This window comes from Dreissena polymorpha, chromosome 10 (genome assembly GCF_020536995.1).
Source record: "Dreissena polymorpha isolate Duluth1 chromosome 10, UMN_Dpol_1.0, whole genome shotgun sequence".
NCBI classification, from domain to species: Eukaryota; Metazoa; Mollusca; class Bivalvia; order Myida; family Dreissenidae; genus Dreissena; species Dreissena polymorpha.
In genome coordinates, this window is record NC_068364.1 from 8,775,142 (window position 1) to 8,788,307 (window position 13,166).

The 13,166-nt window shown below is 34.4% G+C and overlaps 2 protein-coding genes across 4 annotated transcripts in view; one reads left to right on the forward strand and one right to left on the reverse strand.

The window, feature by feature from the left end:
• The window catches only part of LOC127848005 (uncharacterized), a 139,760-nt gene extending 138,285 nt beyond the window's left edge, over positions 1-1,475 (reverse strand). Inside the window, exon 1 of the mRNA XM_052380273.1 lies at positions 1,428-1,475. The gene's annotated coding sequence lies outside the window, so the exon portion shown is untranslated. The remainder of the gene's footprint in view (positions 1-1,427) is intronic.
• LOC127848007 (dynein axonemal assembly factor 11-like) overlaps positions 1-13,166 on the forward strand; it is a 234,516-nt gene that overhangs the window by 167,089 nt on the left and 54,261 nt on the right. The gene's annotated exons all lie outside the window — the stretch shown is intronic.

Genomic DNA, 13,166 nt, shown 5'->3' on the forward strand with positions numbered 1-13,166 from the left:
GCGAAAAAGGGTCTTATGGCGTTTTGCCCAGAGTAGTTCAACCCCAACCAGTGCATTTGCGCAGTCTGGCGAGAGGCGTTTCTGTCCGCTATAAAATAAATCGAGGTGGTATGGTCTCATAATGTATCTCCTGACCAGACTGAGAGATGTGCAGGCTGGGTGGACTATAGATATGATGGGCGCATATGGCATACGGCCCATTTTGGCATGACCCGGGGCTTTAAAAATCTCACTGTGAATTGTAAATGGCTTATTTAGGCACAATGCTTTTCGATACAAACTTGAATTCAAAATAGCAAATAAAGCAAACTGGCAAATAAGGGTACCGTATCCGGGCGTTCATGAACGATTTCCAGACATGAACATCGCGTATGGCAAACATTTGTGGTAAGATAATTAAGAGATTTTTCTCTTATCGTGACACTTAACTATTTCTGTAGAACATGGTTTCTCATCTCGATATCAAAATTCGTTTATCGATAGTCAATTATGTCTTCCCATGACAATTAAGTAACCGAGTAAAGACCATGAAATTATGCGAAATAGATTTTTTTACGATTTATAGAAACTAGGCCACAATTTGTGTTGTGAACATGCAGAAAGTAGTCCGGAATTCCTTACACTAAACAGTGCTTCATCCTTTACACTGTGCACATACACATTGATGCAGCCCAAGTTTAGAGGATTTTAATCGAATCAGCCTAAACAATATTTGAAAATATTCATTCGTGTCTGCAGGGGTTATGTTAAGGTCAAGCTGGGTAAAACAGCTACGCCGAAAAAGCGCATGAACGTTCTATACCGATGTTCATGTCAGAGACGGGTTGACACCGTGTAAAATGCAAGGGTAACAAGTAATGCATCGACAACAAAGTATGGGTCAACAGGGCTGTCTTTATGACTACCTAATACGTAAGTAAAAAGTATTGCTCGCATATTTTTTTTTCACCAATTATCTTATTGTATATTTTGAATTTGTATATTGTGTGTATATTGTGTTGTCTTAAAACACAAATAGGATGATAAACAGTGTTCACATATCTCGATCTGTGCGTTAAGACACACTCTATATCTATTTGAATGGCTTGTGTTCATTTCAAACTTGCGATTAAAAAGGTATAATTTAGTTTTGACAAAATGAGTTGCGTATATGATTATGCAATAGAGAACAACATCAGTGCCTTCAGCGCTTTCATTTTATTTCGGCGTGTGCTCGAATGTTAAATAACACAAGTTTAATAGCAACTCGTGAAAATACTGTTTTGCTACATATCTTGCAATAACCCAAAGTCTAAAATACAAAATATAAGATTTTCAGTACAAAACTGAAAACATACTTTAAACGTTTAAAATGCATAAATATGACATCAATATCCATACTTATACTTTCCTTTAATTGTAAAAAAATAACTTGTTTAAATTCTTACCTAGAAATTCATTTAGTTAATCCAACAAGATACAACCATACTTAAAGTGTAATAGTAGAACTTCCTTGTAAAATTGAATAAAAACGCGAATTCGCATTGCTATTTATACTATCACAAGTAAGATGATCTTTTACAGCCGCGCATACAAATCCATCAAGCGTTCAAACGATCCGATTGCAATTTGGTAGAAAGAGCTATTACACAACTCAAATCTCAGCTGAGTAATAATTCATAGTATAAAAACTCTGGACGCTTAGAAGCAAATTAACCAGATTAATATCCTTATAAACATGCATGAAAGTTTCAAGGTTTGGGGAAAACTATTTCAAATGAACGGATTCTATCTGTTGTGCCTTAAATACGTGTATGTTTAATTAACGTTTGATTTGTCATAACTGGCTGAAGCTTAAACCGTCAATTATACGTTTACCTTGCTTTCAAAAATTGTTTACCAGATAAATCTGTGAAATAAATATTATTAACTAATAATAGTTTGCATAAATAGTAACTGATTTAACCATTTTAATACTAAAAGCTATGATAATCAATATAAGTACTTACAAAATACCAGGGGACCGTTTCTTAAAACTACGTACGTTAAAACATCATGCGTAAGTGCAAAACGTTCAGTTTGTAGCGTTTCTATAAACTTCGTAAAGTTACGTTTACCGCATTTTTGCACGTCAAGTTACGTGTGCTCAAAGGCTCACGTAACTCAGTAATTAAGCGTAAATATGGCGGCGTATGCACCGATATTTCGGAGAACCGAACGTAGACTACGAAATCTACGAGCGCAACATCATTTTAGTTAATTTAAACCTTTATCAATATTAAGAACTTGGTAGGGCATGGCAAGATACTGTAACGGAAATCTTGCGTTGATTGTGCAGGATCTATTGTGTACGATTGTGGATTGGAGTTTTGCTAAAAGAGGAAATTTTACATGTTCGAATCGATTGTTGTTATGATTTGTTCGATTTTCCTTTTGACAATTCATTCAACTTTCGTTTTGAACAAGGCTATATCCATCACAAGACGCCAAGTTGAACTCAACGAATGTGACGTTTCCTGAGTGATAGAATTGATTCATTGTAAACATGGGTAAAAGTATACTTTTTCTGTAAGAATTATGTATAAGAATTGTATAATCTACGTTTTTGTAAATAGCTGCATTTATATTATACTGCTGTGTCAATGAATGACAATTATACAGTAGTCTGTGCTAATATTAATTCAATTAATTTTAGCACAGATTACTGTATAATTGTCATTCATTGACACAACGGTATAATATAAATGCAACTTTTTACAAAAACGTAGATTACTGTATACAATTTTAATTGATATGTCAACAGCGCTTCTTATAAATGTGTATACTGTTGTCACTTTATTGTTGAATTTGGCACATTTACAGTTTAAGCAGAAGTTCTGCATCAAGATTCATTTCTTTGGAAATGATATCATGCATATATCATTTGTCAAAACTGCGTAAAATAAAATATACTGTAGAGACTGTGAGATACAATCTGTCGACATGTTAGCTCAGTTCAGTTAGATTTTGTCAGCTCTGGTACTACAATTGTATTTTATTTCAGGTGTGTGGCTTTAATTACTCAACACCTTCATTGTTTTCGACTGTGTGCTTATGGATTGATTTAACGCCTGCATAATATCATAAGACAAAACATGTGCATAGTTGTCTTTTTGTAAGATGTGTTTGATATTGAAAACAATAATAACGTTTCATTTTTGTGCCGATATAATTTGCATAGGTATTTAATTCGTTGTAAATATATGTCATAACTAATGAAAATTAAGAATCACTCGCTCGAATCATGTTTCAAAATAAGGTTACAATTCAAGTGTCTGTTGTTTCTTTGGCATTTAATGCTTAATGCATTTAATTTTGAATAAAATACTTAACGTGAAGCTGCTATTTTATCAAAAAAATATTTTAATTAATGAATGAAACGCTAAAATTTCCTAAGATATTAACTGCTTACGACGAGTAATTGTCAAACAAATTCAAACACAATCCTCCCTTGATATATTAGTTTTTTTTTATTTTAATTAATGAATGACACGCTAAAGTTCCTAAGATATGTACTGCTTACGACGAGTACTTGTCAAACAAATTCAAACAAAATCCTCCCTTGATATATTTGTTTTAATTTTAATAGATCAAATAAAAGAAATTGCCAGTACCGATAAATACAATCTAGAACATCCCATTAAAGAGTCACCGAATATCGTATTTCTTCAACAAGTGGAAATACAAGTGCAATACATTTTAGGTTTTAATAAACTACTCAAACATTAAGAACTTTCGCAAATATCACTGTTTATTTATTGACATACAGTTAAATAATGCAAAGCATTTCTTAAGTAACCTTACCCTACGGAGTTAGTCTACGACTGTTGACTAAAGTAGATCAATAAGAACGCCGACTGCATATGACCGAGTGTATTTAAATCAATATTTGAACACAAATGGATGGGGGATATCAAATCATCATCATCATCATCATCATCATCATTATCATCATCATCATCATCATCATCATCATCATCATCATCATCATCATCATCATCATCATCATCATCATCATCATCATCATCATCATCATCATCATCATCATCATCATCATCATCATCATCATCATCATCATCATCATCATCATCATCATCATCATCATCATCATCATCATCATCATCATCATCATCATCATCATCATCATCAACATCATCATCATCATTATCATAGTCATCAAATTGCTTTGACCATTCCAGGCTTGCCACATTAAATATATCTGACAATTCCACTGACATTTCACAACAGTCCCAAACGGGAAAACCTAACCAAACCAACTGACCATAACCATTCCGTAAAACCATGTTAGAATGTTACGAATATTTGCTTCATGTTCTGTACGACTTTGGGCGAGTTTTCACTTGCCTTAAAGTAGACGAGCTGGTCGTTTAAGGACGACATTTGCTCGAGTTCTCTTCAACATTGACACGAACATTTAGACGAGCTCAGTCAATATATGTATTTATATATTCCTTATGTTAGTATATCAATCGCAGGTATAATAACTGACTTCGAGAATGATCGAGTGTAGACGATTCTGCACGAGTTTATAAGCATATGTCGTTCGCCATTTCAAGCCCTTCCCTCCCCTCCAAATGCACACCAAAGTCGAGTTATGCCCTAGAATGCCAACAGAAAGCTACATTATACTGGACGTGAAAACATGCAGAAGATGTTTATTCGAGAGTGCACGATTGTCATGACACGTGTCCTCGCTACGTGTTCGATAGGCGTCTACAATATTGAACGGTTAAAAATTATCGCCGCTTCTTGGCGAGTTCGAGCAACAGAAGAATACAACACTGCGACATAGAACGAAGAGTGGGCAGATTCACACGACACAATGCAAGTTATGGCGAGGTAAATTGACTCCTCATCACGATTATCAGAGATCAGACAGACAGACGAACGGACGGACGGGGGAACGGATGGACGGACGGACGGACAGACGGACGGACGGACAGACAGACAGACAGACTTTTTATTCCAGGCTTGAACATAGTATATCGTCTGAACACATACATTTACACAGAAAATGTAAATATTATAAGAATTTATCATTTCCTTTTCGTAAAATCAACAGTTAGGAATTATGTATTAAGTTTACATTAATGACGATACCATTTTTGTAGTAGAGATGAGCAAATATTGAATATACATTTGAATTCACAAAATAGATGTATACAGACGTGACTGAACACCTCAAAACGACCACAATACGCAGTTACACACGGGTGAACGGTAAAACTTGTATATGCACCATTCAGTTTCTCATTTGCAGTGGGCTTATTTGGCGAATGTAAGAAAGTTCGGTTATTGAAACTATTTCCACTGGTATAAGACATTTATAATTTCAATTTCTACAAGGAAGCAATTCAAATTGATTGTTATTTTATTGTTTTATCTTAAATTGTGTTCGCCGAAGAAGTAGAAGTAATATGTCTTTTTAATTGAATTTGCTATAACATGTAACATATATAGATAATTTCGGACTAGTACTTGAAAGTTCCCTGGGTACTCTTATGTATGCTACAATATACCCTGGGTACAGAAAATATACTTAAACATACCCAGGAAAACTTAGGCTAAATCTGCTGTTGTTGGCTCTATTTTCAAATTAATAATGTTTCCGTTTACATTCTGTGAAATGGCCTCAGCGATGATATTATCGAAACTCGTACTCAAAAAAGCATATTGAGTTAGGTTTTGTTCAAAGAGGATGTTGTTTCGTATTCAGAAGTGCGTTTGATAACATCACATTTTAGGCAGGAAAAAAATTCTTTACCCAGGGTACATTGAAATGTACTTAAGAGTACCCCGGGTACTTTTAAGTAGTACGGGGCCAACAATGACCAATCAAGCTTCAGTTGTTTAAGCGCTGCAATTATTAACTGGAAGTAAAGGTCAAAGCTCACACACTTGGCTAACTTTGCGCAATGGTTATTGTAACAACTAAAACTTAAGTTATCTGAATATTAATAATGGCTAATTTTAAAGTAGGTTTGAAATTTTTTTACTGTTTAAGTAAATTTACTGAAAACATTTATTGAAATGTACCAAATATGTCATTGTATACAAAAACTGTCAAAACACTATGACTTTTAAACCAATGAGATTTGTTTTTGGTAAGTTACAGTTGTAAAATGCTCAAAGTTGTATTTTTAGCGAGGCTGTTTTCGGAGAGAGAAAACCCGAGCTATTGTCATAGCCAGCTAGTTGACCAACGTCCGACCGTCCGCTGTAGGCAATGTGCTAAAACCCTAAACGCCACACCCATTTTGGGTCACTGGGTTATAGGTCAATGTCACTGTGACCTCTACAAAAATATATAATTCTTACAAGCTTTCACAGCCCAGCGTTTTTTTTTACCAATCCATGCATTTTTAAAAAATATTGAACAAAAAATATAATATAATTATATATGTGAAGAAGCATACTTTATTATAATTGCAAATTCCTATTGTCTCAAATTAATAGAAGCATTCATGGACAATGTTTATTTATCACAGAAAAAAGATTCTCATTTTAAATGAATTTATGAGCAAAAATCTGTTTGTTTTTTATATTTTGCACACAAGTATAAATATAAACATGGTAAAAACATGATGTTGATTGTTATACAATTATCTAGAAGTGCGACAAGTGAATACAAGCTACAGAGTTTGTTAATTCTTCTAAAACCATACTGTACTACTGTAAATTATCATTGATCAGTAAATGAAATGTTAAAAAATACTACCTTCTTTACAGAGGCCATTGCTGATGTTCTTCTCATTATAGGACATTCCATTTGTAATTCAGTGACGCACTAAACATACAAATCACTTTACAATTGTGCCGATGTTTTACCTTTTTTGCCGTTTTTTTCTTTGTATGCATTCGTTATCCGGCATGAATTAAAGTTACTTCATTTTAGGTAACGTCATTTTTGTGCATACTTTTCAAATATAAATAACGTTTACAAGGTGCAGAATTTAGTAATTTGCTCCCAATAGTGCAGCGTTCACAAATATAATGTGTATAGTAGTATTAGGATTGAAACACGCCTATGGTGTGTCATGGGCAAGAATATGCACACTTTTTAAGGCATTGCCCCTCGGACTTTAGCCCTCATGTCAATACTGAAGAAAGTGTGGTAATACGGGCTTAGGCGACGATATGTTCGTTTTATAGCTCTTTCAGACATATTAAAACCCATACAATTATATGTAGCTATTTGAGGCTATGAAGTGATTAGAAACATTCCCGGTTAAACAAGCAAATTCGTTGAATTGATATCCCCCGCCAATATGCTTCTGGAAACAAAAGTATTATATTTTACACCCCAAAAAGCATTTTTTCAAGGTACAAAGGGCCATAACTCCGTTATTATCAGATGGTGTACAATGCCATTTGGCGTGCATCATCCTCTTATCCATATATATACTCATACCAAGTTTAAATGAAATCCCCCTAAGCACTTCCAAGATATGGCTCCGGACACACAAAAATACATTTTTCCAAGATACAACATTCCAGAACTCTGTTATTTACTGATGGTGTACAATGCCATTTGAATTGCACCATCCTCTTATCCATATACATACACATACCAAGTTTCAATGAAATCCGCCAAAGCACTTCCAAGATATGGCTCCGGACGGACGGACGGAAAGACGGACGGACGGACGGAAGGGACGGATGGACAACGCAAAAACAATATCCCTCCTCCTATGGCGGGGGATAATAATCGACACAGTACGGTCCAATATGTCAACATGCCGTAAAATATGTAACACATACTTTCATATAATTTCGCATACTGTCAATCAGTATGATTAAATAAAGTGCGTATTGTAATTTATTAACTGTCTCCCAAATTCTTCAATGTGCGCAAACTTTAGTTGTCATCCTCAAAATGTCTAACATAGCAGAATGAATGAGTTCTTATATGATAAGTAACCTTAAAAAGTGACGCTTGACTTTTTATTTTTCCACGTGACAGCGGTATCATAATTACGTATCTTATTGCACTATTAAACACGGGAAAGACGGAAGCACGACAAGGTATAAAGAAACAATGACACAAATGATTTAGTTTCCGTATGTCGGTGCCATTGTTTGCGTTGTCCTTTTGCGTGGGCGTGCTGGTGACCTTTATCTAACCTGTCAACACGCCAGAACGGTTTGGCAGACATGAGCCTCATATTTGAGTCAAGTGATTGTTATTTGTATTGTGATTTTGTCAAATGGATCATTGCATGATGGTGTAAGGAACCATAGCATTGGAATATTGATCCATCATAAACGCAAAAAAACATATTAGCAATACTGTTACACCAATTAATATTATATTCAAAAACTGTAAATGCAAAACAACATTATTATTTTACCACCACGCTTGTTTATTATTTTACATATTGCGGAGACATGAAGGTAAAGTACATATACAGTATTTTGACTTTTTCTATGTAACATTCTCAACATTCGATTGTTGTTGCATTTTTACCAGCCAATACAAACCTGGATCAGAACATCAATGAGTAGTGTGTATGTCAAATAAGGGTTATGAGACTTTGGCGAAATCTGATAATTCGTCCCATACTTCAAATACTTCGAAATATGACTGGTCACATATTTAAAAAAGGTGTATGCTTATGATTTAGTGTAAATGTTTTTTTTAACATGTAAAGGTGATATGCTTCAGAAAAAAACACCTACTAAAACAGTGTAGTATTTCTTTTAAAGCAGTATTGTGATAAAACTGAAGGCTATTTTTAACAGTCGGGTATTAGAAAATAACAAAAGGCAGAGCTGGTTTGAACGTCTAAAAAACGACCCGCTGCCTCCCGTTCGAGGGCCATTATGTGGCTAGAGCCGATTGTAGACGTCTGACCTGCCATGTCATACTGTATCGTTATATTACATATTTTATTTCCTTCATTCAAATTTATTACAGAACCAGCATTCCTTACAAGTATCATTCCGTGCATTTATTTTCATTCAATTGATTACGCAATTTATGACGTATCTCGTGTGAAATAATTTCTGAAACAAAACATACACGTTGAAGCGAAACTCTCATAATTTAAATGACATAGATTCAAGCGTGGTAAATTAAAAAAAAAGTAAAATTAATATATTTTTAAAGCATCTAACGAATACAAAACGTATTTTGGATTGTGTATTTGTCATGCATACTTTGAACACGATGGGAATAAGTGGGCGAGTGTACATTGAGTGATTTACTGACCTTTGGAATGGTTTATGCATCGAATATTCCAAATATATCCGATAAAGGAATAACGAATATTCGATTATTCCCGCCGATCGTGGTTATGTTTTCACTGCTGTTGGCCGTGTTGTTCACCACGATCTTTGAATATTCCTTGCTGACCTCCATCCCGTATGCTCCTGGTCTTTCATAGAGTATGTTGGTGAGTTCTCGAAGTTCAATGCTGGTGCCATCCGTGAGGTCAACGTCATCAGCGAATCTCAAGTAAGAGATGTGTCTTCCAAAGATAGAGATAGAGCTGTGGTGGTCATGGAGAATCTCAGGGAAGGAACTGTTCAATGAAAAGTACCTCGTTTCTGGCGTTTCCGTAGAGCTCTTGATGACTTGCACCAGCCCATCATAGATGTTGAAACTTCTCATAACATGCCATAAGCCATCATGCCACACGCGGTCGAAAACTGTCTTAAAGTCGATGAAGTTAAGGAAGAATTCACGTTGGTTTTGAATGTGTTTCTCAATGATAACTCTGCAGTTTAAGATATGTTCCACTGTGATCCGACCAGCTTTGAATCCAGCCTATAATTCGGCCAGAAGTTCCTCGACCTTACTTTTCAATCGAATTAGCATGATTCATAGCGTGGGTACGTTGGAATTTCGATATGTGGAAATGCTAAAAATTTCGTTACAATTTAAAGTATATAACAACTAGTTTATAAATTTATTTTGTTTTCACGGGACAGACAATTAATCATAATGTGGGATATACAATGAATAACATAAGAGCGGAATTTTAACTCTGAATCAATCATGTCGTTGTATATGCACCCGACAAAAAACGCGTTTCACATATATAACGTTGCAGGCAATTCTTCCTTATACTTTTTACTACAGTTATGAAAAAGTATATGTAAATTTATATAGCAAATTTACAAATATCAGAAAAGCAATTACAAACCGCGTGTGTGTGTGTATAATGAATATGAAAGCAAATATGAAATATTCTGACATAAATAAGAGAATATGACGACATATCTTAGACAATATGAAGCATGTTTCTTTTTTTAAAGATTAAATATATATATTTTTTATTAAAACAGCAACACGTCTACAGAATATTCTTTAATTACTGTTTGAATTCCAGCACGAAACTATACAAAGAGCATGCCTCAGAAATGTGTACACATGATTAAAAAGAGTGCAGTTAAAATAATTGTATTGTCTTCATTTATAGTTTTCGAATATATTATAAAATATGATTTGGTAATGTGTGTTTACTGAATAGGTTCGGTTCAAAATTTAAAGGTTTCAAGCTACGGATTAGTCACACTCATACCATGAATTACTTGCGACAAACTACAATTCAATAGAAATAGCATTTTTTAGACAAAGGCATGGGACTCATTACTGAAAATGGGTCGTGTTGTGCTGGGAGGGTACATGAAGGTATCCAGCACGCCCTCTCCCCACAAATGACGACACAAACATCCACAAGCACGAAAGTTCTTAAATTGTTCTGGTGAAAAGCAATAAATGTTTTGAGACTTCTTTTTCACCAGTTTGATTATATATTACATTTTCTTACTGATTCAGCACATAGTCGTATTTTTAAACACAGGCAAAATGTATTTGTTATACCTTTTTTCGTCGCATAATTCATGCATTAACGGATCAGTTGTAGCCATAACGTATCACGTGACTGAAATCACTCGGGGTGGGGGGGGGGGCATCTAACACGCTATTTGAACTATCGTTTAACCTGACCATGTTACATTGCCAGTTATACATTATATTCATTTTTTTTGTTATTAATTGTTTTCTAAATGTGATCTTGTAACCACACTTTATGCAGGGTTTTCATGTGTGAATTATCTGTTGATATTCCTAAAAGACAAAGTCAATTGTTGAATAAATGAAGAAGTTATGTTTAAACTTAATTTTGGGTAAGACAAATATTTGCGAACAAAATTTTGGGTACGAAAAATTATGCCAAACAAAATTGGGAACGAAAAAAATGTGTAAGAAAAAATATTGGGTACGAACAAAAATTGGGTACGTACAAAATTGGGAACGAAAAAAAATGGGTACAAAAAAATATGGGTACAAACAAAAATTTGGGTACGAACAGAAATTTGGGTACGAAATCATTTGGGTACGAAAAAAAATTATACCAAAAAATGGCGGTACGAAATGAAATTTGGGTACGAAACAAAGTTTTGGTGCGAAAAAAATTGGGTACGAAATAAAAATTTGGTACGAAAAAATTTTGGTTCGTAAAAAAATGTGGGTATGGAAAAAAATGGGTACGAAAAAAAATTTAGTTACGAAAACATTTGGGTACTGAAAACAATTTTGCTACGAAAAAAAATTTGGGTACGAAAAAAAATTGGGTACAAAAAATGTGGGTACTAAAAAAATGTGGGTACGACAAACAATTTGGGTACGAACAAAATTGGGGTACGAACAAAAATTTGGTACGAAAAATATTGGGTACGGAAACAAATGGGTACGAACAATTTTGGTTACGAAAAAAATTGGGGTACGAAAAAAAATGGACCTCTCGATAAATTTGAAAGAGGACGGGAACCAAGCTGATTTTACCTTTATCCGTGGCCCTGGGTTGGGTAATGTGGACATCGTTGTCATACGAGATGTTCAGTATTAATTTGAAGTCAATTTGTGAATAACTGAAAAGTTATGTTAAAACAAAATTTTTGTTGGGCGTGGTTGGCCACTATCTCCTCCCACACTATTAGCACAAGAACCTTGCAACTTGCATACATGGTAGCTATGAGCAAATGTGCGACGGTGCACTATTTTTTATCTGACCCCTGGGTCAAAAGTAATTAACATGTGCGTCGCATGTTGTTAGAAAAATGAAGTTTTCTTTACCCATTTTACCCATTTATTTACCCATAACTTTTGACCCAGGGGTCAGATCAAAATTCCGTCACCGTCACCGTCACCGTCGCACATATGCACGTAGCTGCCATGTGTAAAAGTTTCAAGGTTCCAGTGCTAATAGTGTAGGAGGAGATAGTTGGCCACGCAGAAAGATGGAGACCAATACAATATTCCCACGCTTGTTAAAGCTCTAATTAGTTGCGATTGAAATATGACTGTGAAATATCATGAAGATCATGTTTCAGTTAATGTGGTAAAAAACCTGCAAAAAATTGCGTTTTTATTTACGTGTATCGGGATATATTTGCAATACTTTCAGAAATGAGATGAAAATTTGAGTATGACAATTTGCCTCAATGCATTTATTTTAAAAAGTTCTAAAAGCAAATTGTTCGGTACAAAATTGTAATCGATGTACTATTTTAGATTCATGCTACTCGATCAATACTATGTTAATATGGAAATATTAATAAATTACTAAGGATCTGCACTATAAATAGCATGCTTTTTTCAAACCGAATTGTGCAACACCTAAAATTTTAAGCACACTTTACGCTCATAATCTAATGCGATCAATACTTTTACTGTAATACAGATATGAACAGAAATCTAATGGATTTAATACAAATATGAATTAAATACAAATAAGACGACCGGTTTTTCTCACAGGTGGTTAGCGTGTGGCTATGATATGAAATACTGAAAAATCATTTTGAACGATAAATTATAAAAATATAACGAAAAATCAACTTTTCTTAAAACAATATTTCCCTTTAAAATATTTGATAGTAAAATTTCTTTTTTCCAGAAAAGTTGACTTTTCGTGATAATTTGATTATTTATCATTCAAAATGATATTTTCACTGATTAATTTCATAGCCACACGCTAACCACCTGTGGGTTTTCTTAGCTCAACATAATGTCCAATTTGTCACGGAAACACACATTTCTTGTAACAAAAACAGTATAATATCACACGAGGCTACGCAACTCGTGCACATATTTCTCGTCTATAACCAATCGTGAAATTAAA